Source organism: Somniosus microcephalus, chromosome 33 (genome assembly GCF_052327205.1).
Source record: "Somniosus microcephalus isolate GS21.2 chromosome 33, FLI_Smic_1.0, whole genome shotgun sequence".
NCBI classification, from domain to species: domain Eukaryota; kingdom Metazoa; phylum Chordata; class Chondrichthyes; order Squaliformes; family Somniosidae; genus Somniosus; species Somniosus microcephalus.
The window spans coordinates 8,558,078-8,582,501 of record NC_141019.1 but is presented as its reverse complement, the minus strand read 5'-3'; positions in this window follow the sequence as shown (position 1 = coordinate 8,582,501).

The following is a 24,424-nucleotide window of genomic DNA, read 5'->3' as shown; positions in this document are numbered from 1 at the left end:
GCCTGAAACTACCCCTGTTTTTAATGAGCTGCGGAAAGGTTCAGCTCCGCAGTCCCCGGCTTCCAGTCTCGCTTCCTTGCTTTTTCTTGGATGGGTTCCTTCTGCTTCTGTGCCTCATGCATAGTCAGTGAAAACTTCATTCCTGGTTTCTCATTTCTCCATGAACCCAGCTGCATCATTTATTGCTCCAACTATCAGTAAGGGATGAGAACTGGAGCTGGACCATTTGCAACTGGTTGCATTTGTGACCGCTTTTTTAAAAGGAAAGGAAAAGGCTTGCATTTCTATAGCGCCTTTTACGACCTTGGGATGTCCCAAAGCGCTTTACAGCCAATGAATTACTTTTGAAGTGCAGTCATTGTTGTAATGCAGGAAACGTGACAGACACCCACGATTATTAAGATGATGATTCCTGAGGGCCAATTTCAGACGAGCCTCAGGCCTCTGGTGCACATTTGGAGTGTGCTGCCTATCTCAGGCCCAAAAAACAGGCCAAGACAAATTTACAGCCCCTTGTGTCAAATTATGGGCAGTTCTGTGCTCTGGGCCCATGGCCATGCACCAGGAAATAGTTAAAAATACCAAAAGTGTTTCTCATTCTGGTTTTCCATTCCTGCCTATAGTAAGTGCCTGATTTCTACTTGCCATAGCCATTGAATGGCTCGTAAAGGCTAAAGTGGGGAGCTCGTAATGCAGGAAAGTGTGAACGTGAGCTTATTGCTCTGTGGCACCCCTAACATTTTCTGCTGCTATATGATCTGCTACACAATATTTATCACAATGGAGGGCTTGTTTTCATTTATAGCTGTTAATGAAGTAAGCACGGTTAACTAGGTCAGGTCAAACCATACATAGTTAAAAGGAATAACTAGAGTGAATGCAGAAATACTTGGAATTTTTTGAGAGCCTTGTATGAGACTCAAAAAAAAAGCAAGTATGGTTTTAGGGAGTTACAGTTTTCCTGAAATGATTATAATTGGCCACCAGTTTGGTGTGCTGTTTCAGGTTTATTGCTTCTAAAATCACCAGCTGAATTGCCATGGCAACTCTGAACATGGAGAGTGGACGTAAGGATCTAATAATCACACAAAGTCATTCAGATTGCCTTGATGAATGTGCTGCTTACTCCTTTGGAACATAGATAACAAATTGCTATTTGTCTTTGATTTCACATTGCTTATTCCTCAACTATAGTTTAATATTCCTTTCATGGTAAATTATAAATTCACCATCCCACTACAGAGATGTGGGCCCCGATTTTCTGCCAGCTGTCGGGCGGCTTTTCAGGCGGCCGGGGGCCAAAAATCGCCGAAAAAGGGGGTCGCGAACCCACACGCCTGATTCCCCGGCCCGTCCGACTTTCGGACTGCCGTTTCTCCGCGACCCGCTTCAGTCCCGCCCGCCGCTGGCGGGACTGGCCGTCGGAACACAAATCACCAATTATTACCTTGTTTAAGTTGATTTTCAGGGGCCGTTGCGAATTTGGGGCTTTCCCCACATCAAACACGCCTGCGGGGAACCCCGCTGATGAAACCTGGCGTGAAGCTTGCCGGCTTGCCGGCTGTCAGCTGCAGGTCAATCGGAGAAGCTGCGATTTAAAGGGACAGCACTTGTATGTTGAAGGACCTTGTTGTTGCAGGTTTGGGGCTACTTCTTCAAGGCTTAGGCACAGCTGTGGAAGGTTGGAGCCTCACAAACTTCTCCAATGTGATCTCCTGGGAAGCCCCTCTCGCCACCCTCACTCAGTGCTTCCTCAGCGGAGGCATCTACCAGAAGCATGGGACGCCTTTTTTTCCTTCCCTTCTTGCCATTAGAGGATCTCCAGCAGCAGCAGCAGAACCAGGAACAGCAGGATGAGCACCAGGAGCACCAGGCTGCTGCTCACTCACCTGAAGCTGCACAGGCCAGAAGGGGCCAGTGCTTGGAAGTGGCTTGAGAGCACCTTGCTGCGCTTTAGGGGGCCATGGGGACCCGTTTCTGCACTGGCAGTCCTACTCAGAAGGACTTCCATGAAGATCTGGTTTCTCTGTTCAATAGACGGCCAACGCTCCTCAAGCGATGTCATTCTCTTATGAGCACTCACCATGTTTTCCGTACCCTGGCGAGTTATCTCCTCCATGGAGGTTGCCAACCTTTCCATGGTGATGCGTTCATGCGCCAATGACTCCACAAAGGCTCTGCTCATGGTCGCTATGGACTCCTCCATTCGCTCCACACTCGCAGCGACCCTGGAGACAAAACCTGCCAGAGAGTCCTGCATCTATGCATGGAGATCCATCACCTCTTCTCTTGCGGATGGACCCAGAGGCAGAGGGTCAACATGCAGCGCAGCTGAGCTGAGCTGGCAGAGTCCTGCGCCCTCCGACGAGGACTCTGCACTGCTGTCACTGTCTCCAGAATCTGCTGAGGCTCACTTGTGAGCTGTGAAACACCAGGTGACAACACTACTCTATGTCCCGTAGGTCCCCCCGAGGTGTGAGTGTCTGCGCTGGTGCTGGGTGCGCTTACTTCTGCTGACGCTGCACCCTCAGAGGTTGGAACTTCCTCTGAGGAGTCTGGCTGCACAGCCTCTTCCTCCTCCACAGTGGGGACAGGGGCTCTGGATGGTCCTGTGGGGGAGTAGAGGAAGGAGTTAGAGATGTGATGCCAAGGTTACATGCACATTCGAGTTGACATCTGCTGACACCTGCATCCATGCAGCCTTGGTCTCAGTGGGAGGCCTCTTCCTGCCTGACCTAGGGAAGAGGACCTCCCTGTGGGCCCTAACCCCATCCAATAATGCCTGTAGTGAGGCTCACTTGTGAGCTGTGAAACACCAGGTGACAACACTACTCTATGTCCCGAAGGTCCCCCCGAGGTGTGAGTGTCTGCGCTGGTGCTGGGTGCGCTTACTTCTGCTGACGCTGCACCCTCAGAGGTTGGAGCTTCCTCTGAGGAGTCTGGCTGCACAGCCTCTGCCTCCTCCACAGTGAGGACGGGGGCTCTGGATGGTACTGTGGGGGAGTAAAGGAAGGAGTTAGAGATGTAATGCCAAGGTTCTTCTGGTGACTCCCAGCGAGTTGGCATCTGCTGACACCTGCATCCATGAAGCATTGGTCTCAATGGGAGGCCTCTTCCTCCCTGACCTAGGGAAGAGGACCTCCCTGTGGGTCCTAACCCCATCCAATAATGCCTGCAGTGAAGCCTCATCGAATTTGAAGGCAGCTCGGGGTCTGGCACTGGCCACAGCTGCTGCAGGCTCCTCTGCCATCCTGTATGGTTTGTTTGGAAGCCTTCAGAGGATGCAGTGCTTGCTATGGACCTTGAAAGCACCACGGATGATGACATCATACTGTGGGGCTTTCTGACTAGAAATGGACAATTAGCAAGGCTTCCCACATGCTGGGAATTAATTGGCCACTTGAGGGAAAATTGCATGGAGCTGGCTGACACATTTTTTTGTGTGTCAGAAACCCCACATTTGGGGAAACCCGACCATTTCCCACACAATCCACAAAATCGGGCCCATGAGCACAACAATCTAGGCTGACACTCCCAGTGCAGTGCTGAAGGAGTGCTACAATGTCGGAGGTGCCGTCTTTCAGATGAGACGTTAAACCGAGGCCCCATCTGCCCTCTCGGGTGGATGCAAAAGATAACATGGCAATATTTTGAAGAAGAGCAGGGGAGTTCTCCCCGGTGTCCTGGGGCCAATATTTATCCCTCAATCAACATAACAAAAACAGATTATCTGGTCATTATCACGTTGCTGTTTGTGGGAGCTTGCTGTGCGCAAATTGCCTGCCGCGTTTCCTACATTCTTCTCTTAGGCAGTCCCTCAGAACCGAGGATGACTTACTTCCACATTAAAAATGAGTTCTCAGGTGACTGATGAGTCCAATGCGGGACTTAAAGGGCTCGAATTTCACAGGGCCATGGAGGCGGGAATGGAGGCGTGTGGGGTGTTAAAATTGCAAAAAGTGGCGGGCGGGCCCAACCCCACCTCCATCCCGCCTCCAAGCAATTTTCAAGAAATTGTGTTTACTGCTCCCGTCTCCAGGCCGGTAAGGTCCTTAACAAGCACTAAATTGCCTCTATTATCCCATTTTGAAAGGCCTTGGTGATTTTAACTCTTTTCCGACGTGAAGGACGCCTGTTCTGAAACACGACGGTGAAACCTGGCGGGAGCACAATTGGATTGCTGACTAATAGCTGCAGCTCCACCATTAAATAGGATATTTGATCAGCCATCATTTGCAGGTGGCAGGACTTTGTTGTCTCAGGTCTGGGGGAACTTTTAGAAGGCATAACCACAGCTGTGGAAGTTTGGAGCCTGACACCCATCTCCAGTGTGACCTCCTGGGAAACCCCTCTCGCCAGCTTCACTGAGCGCTTCCTCAACTGAGGCATATACCAAGTAATCCTAAGCCCTCAATGTGGAAGTCCCATTAGCGAAATGACACACACCACAACTGCAGCAGTAGCCATCAGATTTTTTATTTACAGTAACCATCTGATGGCTTTTTAACATTAAACATCAAATTTCACCCAAGTGACTACCCTTGTGACTAATTGTGCTTTATCTTTCTCTTACGCATGCTCCTACGTGGTGCTTCCCCTGTGGCTTCAGCAGATGTGGAGGCCCCTTGCTCACTTTCCTGCTGCTCCTGTCTCGACACCTTTGGCGGGTGTCCTCTGGGGTTGCGAACCTGTGAGGGTTCGTCAACAGTCTGCTGCTCCTGCGGCTGTGCAGGGGTTGAGACACTGACCTCAGTTGGGTGTGGACTCTGGTGGGGCTCTGACCGAGGGCTCTGCAGTGGCATGGAAGTGTGAGCGCTTGGAGAGGAGCCCCCACTTCCTTGATGTCTGCCACCAACTTCCCTCTCATGGGTCAGGTCCCCCTCAGCGCTTGCAAGTGGCTTGAGAGCACCTTGCTGCACATCAGGGGGGCCATGGGGACCCGTATCTGCACTGGCAGTCCTACTCAGAAGGACTTCCATGAAGGTCTGGTTTCTCTGTTCAATAGATGACCATCGCTCCTCCAGAAATGTCATTCTATTCAGAACACTCACCATGTTTTCTGCACTCTAGCGACTTATCACCTCCATGGAGGTTGCCATCCTTTCCATGGTGATGCATTGATGCGCCAATGACTCCACAAAGGCTCTGCTCATGTTCGCAATGGACTCCTCCATTCGCTCCACACTCGCAGCGACCCTGGAGACTAAACCTGCCAGAGACTCCTGCATCTATTCCTGGAGTTCCAGCACCGCTGATCTTGTGGATGGACCCAGAGGCAGAGGGTCGACATGCAGCTGAGCCGAGCTGGCAGAGTCCTGCGCCCTCCGACTAGGACTCTCCACTGCTGTCCCTGTCTCCACAATCTGCTGATGCTCACTTGTGAGCTGTGATACACCAGGTGACAACACTGTCCTGAAGGTCCCACCGAGGTGTGAGTGTCTGTGCTGGTGCTGGGTGCGCTGAATTCTGCTGACGTTGCACCCTCAGGTTGCAGCTTCCTCTGAGGAGTCTGGATGCTCAGGCTCTTCCTCCTGGCTAGTGGGGACGGGTGCTGTCAATGGTCCTGTGGGGGAGTAAAGGAAAGAGTCAGAGATGTGATGCCAAAGTTACATGCACATTGCATATTGCAGATAATCATAAGTCCATCTGTTAGAGCTTCAGAATCATTATTAGCGACTCATGCAATGTCAATGAGAGAGATGGAAAACTATTCTGTCACCAGCTTGCTGTGATGCACCCGTCTGTCCGTCCCCCACTTGCGCATCATCCTCCACTCCTATGATCTCCAGGACCGCCTCCTCCCAGGGGTGAGGTGGGCTACTGAGGGTGGCCCTCCTCCTGTCCTCGCTCTTTCCCTCTTATTGTGAGCTCTCTTTTCCTGCAATGAGGGAGACAAGTGGAGTTTGAGTGAGAATGAAGGAGTGAGTGTAGAGAATCCATAGCATAGATGCTTAGAAGGAGACAAAGATGGAGTGAGGTGGCAAGACTAAGGGCCCTCCCTGTGTGTTGTAAGTTGTTTTTATAGCATCACAGTAATAGGGCATGTGAGGGCTGCATAGTCGAATAGTTAGGTGAATGTGACCATAGAGAGAGAGGGAATGGGTAAGGGTGCATGGATGTCAGTGTCAAGTGGGATGTGGAGGAAGAAATTGCTAATGCTGAGTGCTGGTGAGGAGAGGTAATGGGGATCAGATTGATGGTGATGGGAAAGTCATACTCACTTTTCCAGTGCGCAGAAAGTCATGAAACCTCTTCCTGCACTGGAGCCAGGTTCTGTGGATCATCGACAACGAGTTGACTGCCTGGGTCACCTGGACCCACACTGCCTTGGTCTGCTGGGGAGGCTTCTTCCTCCCTGAAGAAGGGAAGAGCACCTCTTTATTGGCTCTTGCTCCCTCCACTAAAGCTTGCAGGGCGACGTCATCAAACCTGGGAGCAGACCTAGGTCTCTGGCTGGTCATTCTGCCTCCAGGTCCCTCGAACATGAAAGGCCAAAAGGTTGGCAGTCTGCAGAAGAAGCAAGGCTTGTTGCAGACCTTAAATGCAGCAGCAATCATGACGTCATCAGAGGCGAGTTTCAGACTGAAAAAACGAATTGGGCCATGGGTTCCCACACGCTGGAAGTCAATTGCCCACTTAAGTTAAAATCGCTTCATTCTCCCACATCGATTTAGAATCGGGTGGCTAACACGAAAAGCGGATTACACGACCCCAGCCCGCCCCAGTAACAAAATCGAGCCCATAGTCTCTGTCACAGGTGGGGCAGACGGTGGTTGAAGGGGCGGGTGGGTGGGGTGCTTGGGTTGACGTGCGCTCCTTCCGCTCTTTGTGCTTGGCTTCTGCTTGCTCCAGGCGAAGAGACTCGAGGTGTTCGGCGCCTTCCCAGATGCTTCTCCTGCACTTTGTGCGGTCTTGGGCCAGGGATTCCCAGGTGTTGGTGGGGATGTTGCACTTTTTCAAGGAGGCTTTGAGGGTGTCCTTGAAGCGTTTCCTCTGCCCACCTGAGACTCCCTTGTCGTGTCGGAGCTCCGAGTAGAACGCTTGTTTTGGGAGTCTCGTATCTCTCACTGCGCGCAGTATATATCCAGGTGTTGGATATGCCTCACAGTGCTCCATATATATCCGGGTGTGGGATAGCACTCACTGTGCTCAGTATATATCCGGGTGTGGAATATCTCTCACTATGCTCAGTATTTATCCGGGTGTGGGATATCTCTCTCTATGCTCAGTATATATCCGGGTGTGGGATATCTCTCACTGTGATCAGTATATATCCGGTTGAGGGATATCCCTCACTGTGCCCAGTCTATATCCGGGTGTGGGATATTCGTCAGTGTGCTCAGTAGACATCTGGGTGTGAGATATCCCTCACTGTGCTCTGTATATATCCGGGGGTGGGATATCCCTCACTGTGCTCAGTATATATCCGGGTGTGTGATATCCCTCACTCTGCTCAGTATAAATCCAGATGTGGGATATCCCTCACTGTGCTCAGTATATATCCGGGTGTGAGATATCACTCACTGTGCTCAGTATATATCCGGGTGTGAGATATCCCTCACTGCGCTCAGTATATATCCACATATGGGATATCCCTCACTGTGCTCAGTCTATATGTGGGTGTGAGATATCCCTCACTGTGCTCAGTATATATCCACATGTGGGATATCCTTCTCTGTGCTCAGTATATATCCGGGTGTGAGATATCCTTCACTGTGCTCAGTATATATCCACATGTGGGATATCCCTCACTGTGTTCAGTATATATCCGGGTGTGAACTATTCCTCACTGTGCTCAGTATACATCCACATGTGGGATATCCCGCATTGTGCTCAGTATATATCCACATGTGAGAAATCCCTCACTGTGCTCAGTATATATCCGGTAGTGGGATATCTCTTACTGTGCTCAGTATATATCCGGGTGTGGGATATCCCTCACTGTGTTCAGTATATATCCGGGTGTGGGATCTCCCTCACTGTGCTCAGTATATATCAGCGTGTGGGATATCCCTCACTGTGCTCAGTATATATCCGGGTGCGGGATATCCCTCACTGTGCTCAGTATATATCCATGTGTGAGATATCCCTCACTGTGCTCAGTGTATATCCACATGTGGGATATACCTCACTGTGCTCAGTATATATCCGGGTGTGAGATATGCCTCACTGTGCTCAGTATATATCCACATGTGGGGTATGCCTCTCTGTGCTCAGTATATATCCGGATGTGAGATATCCCTCACTGTGCTCAGTATATATCCGGGTGTGAGATATCCCTCACTGTGCTCAGTGTATATCCACATGTGGGATATACCTCACTGCGCTCAGTATATATCTGGGTGTGAGATATCCCTGACTGTGCTCAGTATATATCCGGGTGTGAGATATCCCTCACTGTGCTCAGTATATATCCACATGTGGGATATCCCTCACTGTGCTCACTATATATCCGGGTGTGATATATCCCTCACTGTGCTCAGTATATATCCACATGTGGGATATCCCGCACTGTGCTCAGTATATATCCACATGTGCAATATCCCTCACTGTGCTCAGTGTATATCAGGGTGTGGGAGATCCCTCATTATGCTCGGTATATATCAGGGTGTGGGATGTCCCTCACTGTGCTCAGTTTATATCCGGGTGTGGGATATCCCTCACCGTGCTCACTATATATCCGGGTACGGGACACCTCTCACTGTGCCCAGTATATTTTGAGGTGTGGGATGTCCTTCACTGTGCCCAGTATATATCCGGGTGTGGGATATCCCTCACTGTACTCACTATATATCTGCATTTGGAATTTCCCTCACTGTGCACAGTATATATCGGGGTGTGAGACATCACTCACTGTGCCCAGTATATATCCGGGTGTGGGATATCACTCACTGTGCTCAGTATATATCCGGGTGTGGGATATCTCACTGTGCTCAGTATATATCTGGTTGCGGGATATCACTCACTGGGCTCAATATATATCCGGGTGTGGGATATCTCTCACTGTGCTCAGTATATATCAGGGTGTGGGATATCCTTCACTGTGCTCAGCATATATCCGGGTATGGGATATCCCTCACTGTGCTCTGTATATATCCGGGTGTGGGATATCCCAAACTGTGCTCTGTATATATCCGGGTGCGGGATATCCCTCACTCTGCTCATTATATATCCGGGTGTGGGATGTCCCTCAGTTTGCTCAGTATATATCCGGGTGTGGGATATCCCTCACTCTGCTCATTATATATTCGGGTCTGGGATATCCCTCTCTGTGCTCAGTATAGATCCGGGTGTGGGATGTCTCTCACTGTGCTCAGTTTATATCCGGGTGTGGGATATCCCTCATTGTGCCAATTTTATATCAGGAGGTGAGATATCCCTCACTGTGCTCAGTATATATCCACATGTGGGATATCCTGCACTTTGCTCAGTATATATCCACATGTGAGATATCCCTCACTGTGCTCAGTATATATCCGGGAGTGGGATATCTCTTACTGTGCTCAGTATATATCCGCGTCTGGGATATCCCTCACTGTGTTCAGTCTATATCCAGATGTGGGATCTCCCTCACTGTGCTCAGTATATATAAGCGTGTGGGATATCCCTCACTGTGCTCAGTATATATCCGGGTGTGGGATATCCCTCACTGTGCTCAGAATAAATCCATGTGTGGGATATCCCTCACGGTGCTCTGAATATTTCCATTTGTGGGATATCCCTCAATGTGCCCAGTCTATATCTGGGTGTGTGATATCTCTCACTATGCTCAGTATATATCCGGGTGTGGGATATCTCTCACTGTGATCATTATATATCCGGTTGAGGGATATCCCTCACTGTGCCCAGTCTATATCCGGGTGTGAGATAGTCGTCAGTGTGCTCAGTATACATCCGGGTGTGAGATATCCCTCACTGTGCTCAGTATATATCCGGGTGTGGGATATCCCTTACTGTGCCCAGTATACATCCATGTATGGGATATCCCTCAATGTGCTCGGAATATTTCCATCTGTGGGATATCCCTCACTGTGCTCAGTATATATCTGGGTGTGTGATATCTCTCACTGTGCTCAGTATAAATCCGGGTGTGAGATATCCCTCAGTGTGCTCAGTATATATCCGGATATGAGATATCCCTCACTGTACCCGCTATATATCCGGGTTTGGGATATCCCTCACTGTGTCCAGTATATATCCGGGTATGGGATATCCCTCACTGTGCTCAGTATATATCCGAATGTGGGATCTCCCTCACTGTGCCCAGTCTATATCCGGGTGTGGGATATCCCTCACTTTGCTCAGTATATATCCGGGTGTGGAATATCTCTCACTATGCACATTATTTATCCGGGTGTGGGATATCTCTCTCTATGCTCAGTATATATCCGGGTGTGGGATATCTCTCACTGTGATCAGTTTATATCCGGTTGAGGGATATCCCTCACTGTGCCCAGTCTATATCCGGGTGTGGGATATTCGTCAGTGTGCTCAGTATACATCCGGGTGTGAGATATCCCTCACTGTGCTCTGTATATATCCGGGGGTGGGATATCCCTCACTGTGCTCAGTATATATCCGGGTGTGTGATATCCCTCACTCTGCTCAGTGTATATCCACATGTGGGATATCCCTCACTGCGCTCAATATATATCCGGGTGTGAGATATCACTCACTGTGCTCTGTATATATCCGGGTGTGTGATATCCCTCACTGCGCTCAGTATATATCCACATATGGGATATCCCTCACTGTGCTCAGTCTATATCCGGGTGTGAGATATGCCTCACTGTGCTCAGTATATATCCACATGTGGGATATACCTCACTGTGCTCAGTATATATCTGGGTGTGAGATATCCCTGACTGTGCTCAGTATATATCCGGGTGTGAGATATCCCTCACTGTGCTCAGTATATATCCATATGTGGGATATCCCTCACTGTGCTCACTATATATCCACATGTGGGATATCCCTCACTGTACTCAGTATATATCTGGGTGTGGGATATCTCTCACTGTGCTCAGTATATATCCGGGTGTGGGATATCACACACTGTGTTCAGTATATATCCGGGTGTGGGATCTCCCGCACTGTGCTCAGTATATATCAGTTTGTGGGATATCGCTCACTGTGCTCAGTATATATCCGGGTGTGGGATATCTCTTACTGTGCTCAGTATATATCCGGGTGTGAGATATCCCTGACTGTGCTCATTATATATCCGGGTGTGGGATATCCCTGACTGTGCTCATTATATATCCGGGTGTGGGATATCCCTCACTGTGCTCATTATATATCCGGGTGTGGGATATCCCTCACTGCATTCAGTATATATCCGGGTGCGTGATAGCTCTCACTGTGCTCAGTATATATCCGGGTGTGAGATATCCCTCACTGTGCTCAGTATATATCAGGGTGTGGGATATCCCTCACTGTGCTCAGTATATATCCGGGTGTGCAATACCCCTCACTGTGCTCAGCATATATCAGGGTGTGGGATATCCCTCAGTGTGCTCCATATATATTCAGGTGTGTGATTTCCCTCACTGTGCTCAGTATACATCCGGGTGTGGGATATCCCTCACTGTGCTCAGCATATATCAGGGTGTGGGATATCCCTCACTGAGCTCAGTACATATCAGGGTGTGAGATATCCCTCAGTGTGCCCAGTATATATCCGGCTGCGGGATATCCCTCACTGTGCTCAGTATATATCCGGGTGTGCAATATCCCTCACTGTATATCAGGGTGTGAGAGATCCCTCATTATACTCGGTATATATCAGGGTGTGGGATGTCCCTCACTGTGCTCAGTATATATCCGGGTGCGGGATATCCCTCACCGTGCTCACTATATATCCGGGTATGGGACACCTCTCACTGTGCCCAGTATATTTTGTGGTGTGGGATGTCCTTCACTGTGCCCAGTATATATCCGGGTGTGGGATATCCCTCACTGTACTCACTATATATCTGCATGTGGAATTTCCCTCACTGTGCACAGTATATATCGAGGTGTGAGACATCACTCACTGTGCCCAGTATATATCCGGGTGTGGGATGTCACTCACTGTGCTCAGTATATATCCGGGTGTGGGATGTCCCTCACTGTGCTCAGTATATATCAGGGTGTGGGGTACCTCTCACTGTGCTCAGTACATATCTGGGTGTGGGATATCTCACTGTGCTCAGTATATATCTGGGTGCGGGATATCACTCACTGGGCTCAGTATATATCCGGGTGTGGGATATCTCTCACTGTGCTCAGTATATATCAGGGTGTGGGATATCCTTCACTGTGCTCAGTATATATCCGGGTATGGGATATCCCTCACTGTGCTCTGTATATATCCGGGTGTGGAATATCCCTCACTCTGCTCAGCATATACCTGGGTGTGTGATATCCCTCAGTGTGCTCAGTATATATCCGGGTGTGGGATATCCCAAACAGTTCTCTCTATATATCCGGGTGTGGGATATCCCTCACTCTGCTCATTATATATTCGGGTCTGGGATATCCCTCTCTGTGCTCAGTATCGATCCGGGTGTGGGATGTCTCTCACTGTGCTCAGTATATATCAGCATGTGGGATATCCCTCATTGTGCTCAATATATATCTGGATGTGGGATATCCCTCACTGTGCTCTGTATATATCAGCGTGTGGGATATCCCTCACTGTGCTCAGTATATATCCGGTTGTGGGATATCCCTCACTGTGCTCAGAATATATCCACGTGTGGGATATCCCTCATGGTGCTCTGAATATTTCCGTTTGTGGGATATCCCTTAGTGTGCCCAGTCTATATCTGAGTGTGGGATATCCCTCACTGTGCTCGGAATATTTCCATTTGTGGGATATTCCTCACTGTGCTCAGTATATATCTGGGTGAGTGATATCTCTCACTGTGCTCAGTATATATCCGGGTGTGGGATATCCCTCACTGTGCACAGTATATATCCGGGTGTGGGATCTCTCTCACTGTGCTCAGTATATATCAGCATGTGGGATATCCCTCACTGTGCTCAGTATATATCCAGGTGTGGGATATCCCTCACTGTGCTCTGTACATATCCATGTGTGGGAGATCCCTCAATGTGCTCAGAATATTTCCGTTTGTGGGATATCACTCACTGTACTCAGTATATAGCTGGGTGTGTGATATCTCTCACTGTGCTCAGTATATATCCGGGTGTGAGCTATCCCTCACTGTGCTCAATATATATCCACATGTGGGATATCCTTCTATGTGCTCAGTATATATCCGGGTGTGAGATATCCCTCACTGTGCTCAGTATATATCCGGGTGTGAGATATCCCTCACTGTGCTCAGTATATATCCACATGTGGGATATCCCTCACTGTGCTCAGTGTATATCCGGGTGTGAGATATCCCTCACTGTGCTCAGTACATATCCACATGTGGGATATCCCACACTGTGCTCAGTATATATCCACATGTGAGATATCCCTCACTGTGCTCAGTATATATCTGGGAGTGGGATATCTCTTACTGTGCTCAGCATATATCCGGGTGTGGGTTATCCCTCACTGTGCTCAGTATATATCCGGGTGTAGGATAACCCTCACTGTGCTCAGTATATATCCGGGTGTGAGATATCACTCAGTGTGCTCAGAAAATACGGCTGTGCGATATTCCTCACTCTGCTCAGTATATATCCGGGTGTGGGATATCCCTCACTGTGCTCGGTATATATCCGGGTGTGAGATATCCCTCACTGTGCTCAGTATATATCCAGGTCTGGGATAACCCTCTCTGTGCTTGGTATATATGTGGGTGTGGGATACCCCTCACTGTGCTCAGTATATATCCGGGTGTGGGATATCCCTCATTGTGCCAATTTTATATCCGGAGGTGAGATATCCCTCACTGCGCTCAGTATATATCCAGGTGTGGGATTTCCCTCATTGTGCCCAGTATTTATCCGGATCTGAGATATCCCTCACTGTACCCACTATATATCCGGGTGTGGGATATCCCTCACTGTGCTCAGTATATATCCATGTGTGGGATATCCCTCACTGTGCTCTGAATATTTCCGTTTTTGGGATATCCCTCACTGTGCTCAGTATATATCCGGGTGTGGTATATCCCTCACTCTGCTCAGTATATATCCGGGTGTGGGATATCCCTCACTGTGCCCAGTCGATATCCAGGTGTGGGATATCCCTCACTGTGCTCAGTATATATCCGGGTGTGGAATATCCCTCACTGTGCTCTTTATATATCCGGGGGTGGGATATCTCTCACTATGCTCAGTCTATATCCGGGTGTGGGATATTTCTCACTGTGCCCAATATATATCCGGGTGTGAGGTATCCCTCACTCTGCTCAGTATATATCCGGGTGTGAGATACCCCTCACTGTACTCAGTATATATCCACATGTGGGATATCCCTCACTGTGTTCAGTATATATCTGGGTGTGAGATATCCCTCACTGTGCTCAGTATATATCTACATGTGGGATATATCTCACTGTGCTCAGTATATATCCGGGTGTGAGATATCCCTCACTGTCCTCAGTATATAGCCATGTGTGGGATATCCCTCACTGTGCTCTGAATATTTCCATTTGTGGGATATCCCTCAGTGTGCCCAGTCTATATCCGGGTGTGAGATATCCCTCACTCTGCTCAGTATATATCCACATGTGGGATATCCCTCACTGTGCTCAGTATATATCCGGGTGTGAGATATCACTCACTGTGCTCAGTATATATCCGGGTGTGGGATATCCCTCACTGTGCTCAGTATAGATCCATGTGTGGGATATCCCTCACTGTGCTCTGAATATTTCCGTTTGTGTGATATCCCTCAGTGTGCCCAGTCTATATCCGGGTGTGGGATATCCCTCCCTGTGCTCAGTATATATCCAGGTGTGGGATATCCCTCACGGTGCCCAGTCTATATCCAGGTGTGTGATATCTCTCACTGTGCCCAGTATATAACCGGGTGTGAGATATCCCTCACTCTGCTCAGTATATATCCACATGTGGGATATCCCTCACTGTGCTCAGTATATATCCGGGTGTGAGATATCACTCACTGTGCTAAGTTTATATTCGGGTGTGAGATATCCCTCACTGCGCTCAGTATATATGCACATATGGGATATCCCTCACTGTGCTCAATCTATATCAGGGTGTGAGATATCCCTCACTGTGCTCAGTATATATCCACATGTGGGATATCCCTCACTGTGCTCAGTATATATCCGGGTGTGAGATATACCTCACTGTGCTCAGTATATATCTGGGTGTGAGATATCCCTCACTGTGCTCAGTATATATCCACATGTGGGATATCCCTCACTGTGCTCAGTATATATCCGGGAGTGAGATATCCCTCACTGTGCTCAGTATATATCCGGGTGTGAGATTACCCTCACTGTGCTCAGTATATATCCACATGTGGGATATCCCACACATTGCTCAGTATATATCCACAGGTGGGATATCCCTCACTGTGCTCAGTATATATCCGTGTGTGGGATATCTCTCACTGTGCTCAGTATATATCTGGGTGTTTGATATCCCTCACTGAGTTCAGTATATATCCGGGTGTGGGATCTCCCTCACTGTACTCAGTATATATCATCATGTGGGTTATCCCTCACTGTGCTCAGTATATATCCGGGTGTAGGATAACCCTCACTGTGCTCAGTATATATCCGGGTGTGAGATATCACTCAGTGTGCTCAGAAAATACGGCTGTGCGATATTCCTCACTCTGCTCAGTATATATCCGGGTGTGGGATATCCCTCACTGTGCTCGGTATATATCCGGGTGTGAGATATCCCTCACTGTGCTCAGTATATATCCAGGTCTGGGATAACCCTCTCTGTGCTCGGTATATATGTGGGTGTGGGATACCCCTCACTGTGCTCAGTATATATCCGGGTGTGGGATATCCCTCATTGTGCCAATTTTATATACGGAGGTGAGATATCCCTCACTGTGCTCAGTATATATCCGGGTGTGGGATATCCCTCATTGTGCCCAGTATATATCCGGATCTGAGATATTCCTCACTGTACCCACGATATATCCGGGTGTGAGATATCCCTCACTGTGCTCAGTATATATCCACATGTGGGATATCCCTCACTGTGCTCAGTATACATCCGGGTGTGAGATAACCCTCACCGTGCTCAGTATATATCCACATGTGGGATATCCCGCACATTGCTCAGTATATATCCACAGGTGGGATATCCCTCACTGTGCTCAGCATATATCTGGGTGTGGGATATCTCTCACTGTGCTCAGTATATATCCGGGTGTGGGATATCCCTCACTGAGTTCAGTATATATCCGGGTGTGGGATCTCCCTCACTGTGCTCAGTATATATCAGCATGTGGGTTATCCCTCACTGTGCTCAGCATATATCCGGGTGTAGGATAACCCTCACTGTGCTCTGTATATATCCGGGTGTGAGATATCCCTCACTGTGCTCAGTATATATCCAGGTCTCGGATAACCCTCTCTGTGCTCGGTATATATGTGGGTGTGGGATATCCCTCACTGTGCTCAGTATATATCCGGGTGTGGGATATCCCTCATTGTGCCAATTTTATATCCGGAGGTGAGATATCCCTCACTGTGCTCAGTATATATCTGGGAGTGGGATATCCCTCAATGTGCCCAGTATATATTCGGATCTGAGATATCCCTCACTGTACCCACGATATATCCGGGTGTGGGATATCCCTCACTGTGCTCAGCATATATCCGGGTGTGGGATATCCCTCACTGTGCTCAGTATATATCCGGGTGTGGGATATCCCTCACTGTGCTCAGTATCTATCCGGGTGTGGGATATCCCTCACTGTGCTCAGTATATATCCAGATGTGGGATCTCCCTCACTGTGCTCAGTATTTATCCAGATGTGGGATCTCCCTCACTGTGCTCTGTATATATCCGGGTGTGGAATATCTCTCACTCTGCTCAGTATATAGCCGGGTGTGGGATATCTCTCACTATGCTCAGTATATATCCGGGTTTGGGATATCTCTCTCAATGCTCAGTATATATCCGGGTGTGGGATATCCCTCACTGTGCTCTGTATATATCCAGATGTGGAATCTCCCTCACTGTGCCCAGTCTATATCCGGGTGTGGGATATCCCTCACTGTGCTCTGTATATATCCGGGTGTGGAATATCTCTCACTATGCTCAGTATATATCCGGGTGTGGGATATCTCTCTCTATGCTCAGTATATATCCGGTTGAGGGTAATCTCTCACTGTGCCCAATCTATATCCGGGTGTGGGATATCCGTCACTGCACTCAGTATACATCCGGGTGTGAGATATCCCTCAATGTGCTCTGTATATAACCGGGGGTGGGATATCTCTCACTATGCTCATTATTTATCCGGGTGTGGGATATCTCTCACTGTGCCCAGTATATAACCGGGTGTGGGATATCGCTCCCTGTGCTCAGTATATATCCATGTGTGCGATATCCCTCACTGTGCTCTGAATATTTCTGTTTGTGGGATATCCCTCATTGTGCCCAGTCTATATCCAGTTGTGGGATATCCCTCACTGTGATCAGTATATATCCAGGTGTGGGATATACCTCACTGTGCTCAGTATATATCTGGGTGTGAGATATCCCTCACTGTGCTCAGTATATATCCGGGTGTGGGATCTCCCGCACTGGGGTCAGTATATATCAGCTTGTGGGATATCGCTCACTGTGCTCAGTATATATCCGGGTGTGGGATATCCCTCACTGTTTTCAGTATATATCCGGGTGTGGGATCTCCCGCACTGTGCTCAGTATATATCAGCTTGTGGGATATCGCTCACTGTGCTCAGTATATATCCGGGTGTGGGATATCTCTCACTGTGCTCAGTATATATCCAGGTGTGGGATATCCCTCACTGCACTCAGTATATATCTGGGTGCGTGATATCTCTCAATGTGCTCAGTATATATCCGGGTGTGAGATATCCCTCACTGTGCTCATTATATATCCGGGTGTGGGATATCGCTCACTGAGCTCAGTACATATCAGGGTGTGAGATATCCCTCACTGTGCTCAATATATATCCGGGTGTGCGATATCCCTCACTGTGCTCAGTATATATCCGGGTGTGCAATACCCCTCACTGTGCTCAGCATATATCAGGGAGTGGGATATCCCTCACTGTGCTCCGTATATATTCAGGTGTGGGATATCCCTCACTGTGCTCAGTATATATCCGGGTGTGGGATATCCCTCACTGTGCTCATCATATATCAGTGTGTGGGATATCCCTCACTGAGCTCAGTAGATATCAGGGTGTGAGATATCCCTCAGTGTGCCCAGTATATATCCGGCTGCGGGATATGCCTCACTGTGCTCAGTATATATCTGGGTGTGCAATATCCCTCACTGTGCTCAGTGTATATCAGGGTGTGGGAGATCCCTCATTATGCTCGGTATATATCCGGGTGTGGGATATCCCTCACTGTACTCACTATATATCTGCATGTGGAATATCCCTCACTGTGCACAGTATATATCGGGGTGTGAGACATCACTCACTGTGCCCAGTATATATCCGGGTGTGTGATGTCGCACACTGTGCTCAATATATATCCGGGCGTGGGACATCCCTCACTCTGCTCAGTATATATCCGGGTGTGGGATGTCCCTCACTGTGCTCAGTATATATCAGGGTGTGGGATATCTCTCACTGTGCTCAGTACATATCTGGGTGTGGGATATCTCACTGTGCTCAGTATATATCCGGGTGTGGGATATCACTCACTGGGCTCAGTATAGATCCGGGTGTGGGATATCTCTCACTGTGCTCAGTATATATCAGGTTTGGCATATCCTTCACTATGCTCAGTATATATCCGGGTATGGGATATCCCTCACTGTGCTCTGTATATATCCGGGTGTGGGATATCCCTCACTCTGCTCAGCATATATCCGGGTGTGTGATATCCCTCAGTGTGCTCAGTATATCTCCAGGTGTGGGATATCCCTCACTGTGCTCTGTATATATCCGGGTGTGGGATATCCCTCAATCTGCTCATTATATATCCGGGTGTGGGATGTCCCTCAGTTTGCTCAGTATATATCCGGGTGTGCGATACCCCTCACTCTGCTCATTATATATTCGGGTCTGGGATATCCCTCTCTGTGCTCAGTATAGATCCAGGTGTGGGATATCCTTCATTGTGCCCAGTATATATCCGGGTCTGAGATATCCCTCACTGTACCCGCTATATATCCGGGTGTGGGATATCCCTCACTGTGCTCTGTATATATCCGGGTGTGGGATATCCCTCACTGTGTTCAGGATATATCCGGGTGTAGGATTACCCTCACTGTGCTCAGTATATATCCATGTGTGGAAACTCCCTCACTGTGCTCTGAATATTTCCATTTGTGGGATATCCCTCACAGTGCTCAGTATATATCCGGCTGTGTGATATCTCTCACTATGCTCAGTATATATCCGGGTGTGAGATATCACTCACTGTGCTCAGAAAATACGGGTGTGCGATATTCCTCACTCTGCTCAGTATATATCCGGGTGTGGGATATCCCTCACTGTTCTCAGTATATATCCGGGTGTGGGATATCCCTCATTGTGCCAATTTTATATACGGAGGTGAGATAGCCCTCACTGTGCTCAGTATATATCCGGGTGTGGGATATCCCTCATTGTGCCCAGTATATATCCGGATCTGAGATATCCCTCACTGTACCCATGATATATCCGGGTGTGGGATATCCCTCACTGTGCTCAGTATATATCCGGGTGTGGGATATCCCTCACTGTGCTCAGTATATATCCGGGAGTGGGATATCCCTCACTGTGCTCTGTATATATCCGGGTGTGGAATATCTCTCACTATGCTCAGTATATATCCGGGTGTGGGATTTCTCTCTCTATGCTCAGTATATATCCGGGTGTGGGATATCTCTCACTGTGCCCAATCTATATCCGGGTGTGGGATATCCGTCACTGTGCTCAGTATACATCCAGGTGTGAGATAACGCTCAATGTGCTCTGTATATAACCGGGGGTGGGATATCTATCGCTATGCTCAGTATTAATCCGGCTGTGGGATATCTCTCACTGTGCCCAGTATATAACCGGGTGTGGGATATCCCTCCCTGTGCTCAGTATATATCCATGTGTGCGATATCCCTCAATGTGCTCTGAATATTTCCGTTTGTGGGAAAGCCCTCAGTGTGGCCAGTCTATATCCGGTTGTGGGATATCCCTCACTGTGATCAGTATATATCCAGGTGTGGGATATCCCTCACGGTGCCCAGTCTATATCCGGGTGTGGGATATCTCTCACTGTGCCCAGTATATATCCGTGTGTGAGATAACCCTCACTCTGCTCAGTATATATTCACATGTGGGATATCCCTCACTGTGCTCAGTATATATCCGGGCATGAGATATCACTCACTGTGGTCAGTATATATCCGGGTGTGGGATATCCCTCACAGCATTCAGTATGTATCCGGGTGTGGGATCTCCCTCACTGTGCTCAGTATATATCAGCATGTGGGATATCCCAAACTGTGCTCAGTATATATCCGGGTGTGGGATATCCCTCACTGTGCTCAATATATATCCAGGTGTGGGATATCCCTCACGGTGCCCAGTCTATATCCGGGTGTGGGATATCTCTCACTGTGCCCAGTATATATCCGGGTGTGAGATATCCCTCACTGTGCTCAGTATATATCCACATGTGTGATATCCCTCACTGTGTTCAGTATATATCTGGGTGTGAGATACCCCTCACTGTGCGCAGTATATATCTACATGTGGGACATCTCTCACTGTGCTCAGTATATATCCGGGTGTGAGATATCCCTCACTGTGCTCAGTATATATCCGGGTGTGAGATATCCCTCACTGTGCTCAGTATATATCTACATGTGGGATATCTCTCACTGTGCTCAGTATATATCCGGGTGTGAGATATCCCTCACTGTGCTCAGTATATATCCGGGTGTGGGATAACCCTCACTGTTTTCAGTATATATCCGGGTGTGGGATATCTCTCACTATGCTCAGTATATACGCACATATGGGATATCCTTCACTGTGCTCATTACATATACGGGTGTGGGATATCCCTCACTGAGCTCAGTATATATCCGGGTGTGGGATCGCCCTCACTGTGCCCAGTATATATCAGTTTGTGGGGTATCCCTCACTGTGCTCAGTATATATCCGGGTGTGGGATATCCTTCACTGTACTCAGTATATATCCGGGTCGTGATATTACTCGCTGTGCTCAGTATATATCTGGGTGTGGGATATCCCTCACTGTGCTCAGTATGTATCCGGGTGTGAGGTATCCCTCACGGAGCTCAGTATATATCCGGGTCTGGGATATCCCTCTCTTTGCTCAGTATATATCCGGGTCTGGGATATCCCTCACTGTGCTCTGTATATATCCGGTTGTGGGATATCCCTCATTGTGCCCATTTTATATCCGGATGTGAGATATCCCTCACTGTGCTCATTATATATCTGGGTGTGGGATATCCCTCATTGTGCCCAGTATATATCCGGATCTGAGATAACCCTCACTGTACCCGGTATGTAACCGGGTGTGGGATATTCCTCACTGAGCCCAGTATATATCCGGGTGTGGGATATCCCTCACTGTGCTCAGTACATACCCCGATGTGGGATCTCCTTCACTGTGCCCAGTCTATATCTGGGTGTGGGATATCCCTCACTCTGCTCAGTAGATATCCGGGTGTGGAACATCTCTCACTATGCTCAGTATGTATCCAGGTGTGGGATATTCCTCAATGTTTTCAGTATATATCCGGGTGCGGGATATCCGTCACTGTGCTCAGTATATATCAGGCTGTGGGATATCCCTCACTGTGCTCAGTATATATCCGGTTGTGTGATATCCCTTACTCTGCTCAGTATGTATCCACATGTGGGATATCCCTCACTGTGCTCAGTATATATCCAGGTGTGAGATATCCCTGACTGTGTCACTGTGCTCAGTATATATCTGGGTGTGAGATATCCCTCACTGTGCTCAGTATATATCTACATGTGGGATATCCCTCACTGTGCTCAGTATATATCCGGGTGTGCGATATCTCTCACTGTGCTCAGTATATATCCGGGTGTGAGATATCCCTCACTGTGCTCAGTATATATCCACATGTGGGATATCCCTCACTGTGCTCAGTATATATCCGGGTGTGAGATATCTCTCACTGTGCTCAGTATATATCCGGGTTTGGTATCTCCCTCACTGTGCTCAGTATATATCAGCATGTGGGATATCGCTCACTGTGCTCAGTTTATATCCAGGTGTGGGATATCTCTCACTGTGCTGAGTATATATCTGGGTGTGGGATATCCCTCACTGCACTCAGTATATATCTGGGTGCGTGATATCTCTCACTGTGCTCAGTATATATCCGGATGTGAGATATCCCTCACTGTGCTCAGTATATATCCGGGTGTGAGATATCCCTCACTGTGCTCAGTTTCTATCCGGATCTGAGATATCCCTCACTGTACCCGCTATATATACGTGTGTGGGATATCCCTCACTGTGCTCGGTATATATCCGAGTGTGGGATATCCCTCACTGAGCTCAGTATATATCTGGGTGTGGTATATCCCTCACTGTGCTCAGTATATATCCGGATGTGGGATCTTCCTCACTGTGCCCAGTCTATAGCCGGATGTGGGATATCCGTCACTGTGCACAGTATATATCCGGGTGTGAGATATCCCTCACTCTGCTCTGTATATATCCGGGGGTGGGATATCTTTCACTATGTTCAGCATTTTTCCGGTTGTGAGATATATCTCACTGTGTCCAGTATATATCCATGTGTGGGATATCCCTCACTGTGCTCTGAATATTTCTGTTTGTGGGATATCCCTCAGTGTGCCCAGTCTATATCCGGGTGTGGGATATCCCTCACTGTGCTCAGTATATATCCAGGTGTGGGATATCCCTCATGGTGCCCAGTCTATATCCGGGTGTGGGATATCTCTCACTGTGCCCAGTATATATCCGGATGTGAGAAATCCCTCACTCTGCTCAGTATATATCCACATGTGTGATATCCCTCACTGTGCTCAGTATATATCCGGGTGTGAGATATCACCCACTTGTGCTCAGTATATATCCTGGTGTGAGATAAACCTCACTGCGCTCAGTATATATCCACATGTGGGTTATCCCTCACTGTGCTCAGTATATATCCGGGTGAGAGACATCCCTCACTGTGCTCAGTATATATCCACCTGTGGGATATCTCTCACTGTGCTCAGTATATAGCCACATGTGGGATATCCTTCACTGTGCTCAGTAAATATACGGGTGTGGGATATCCCTCACTGAGCTCAGTATATATCCGGGTGTGGGATTGCCCTCACTGTGCTCAGTATATATCAGCTCGTGGGATATCCCTCACTGTGCTCAGTATATATCCGGGTGTGGGATATCTCTCACTGTGCTCAGTATATATCTGGGTGTGGGATATCCCTCACTGTACTCAGTATATATCCGGGTGCGTGATATTACTCACTGTGCTCAGTATATATCCGGGTGTGGGATATCCCTCACTGTGCTCAGTATATATCCGGGTGAGGTATATCCCTCACTGTGCTCAGTATATATCCGGATGTGGGATCTTCCTCACTGTGCCCAGTCTATATCCGGGTGTGGGATATCCGTTACTGTGTTCAGTATATATCCGGGTCTGGGATATCCCTCACTGTGCTCAGTATATATCCGGGTGTGGGATATCCCTCATTGTGCCCATTTTATATCCGGATGTGAGATTTCCCTCACTGTGCTCAGTATATATCTGGGTGTGGGATATTCCTCATTGGGCCCAGTATATATCCGGATCTGAGATAACCTTCACTGTACCCGGTATATATCCGGGTGTGGGATATCCCTCACTGTGCTCAGGATATATCCGGGTGTGGGATATCCCTCACTGTGCTCAGTATATATCCGGTTGAGGGATATCCCTCAATGTGCCCAGTCTATCGCCGGGTGTGGGATATCCGTCACTGTGCTCAGTATATATCCGGGTGTGAGATATCCCTCACTGTGCTCTGTATATATCCGGGGGTGGGATATCTCTCACTATGTTCAGTATTTATCCGGTTGTGGGATATACCTCACTGTGTCCAGTATATATCCGGGTGTGGGATATCCCTCACTGTGCTCAGTATATATCCGGGTGTGGGATATCCCTCACTGTACTCAGTATATATCCGGGTGCGTGATATTACTCACTGTGCTCAGTATATATCCGGGTGTGAGATATCTCTCACTGTGCTCAGTATATATCCGGGTTTGGTATCTCCCTCACTGTGCTCAGTATATATCAACATGTGGGATATCGCTCACTGTG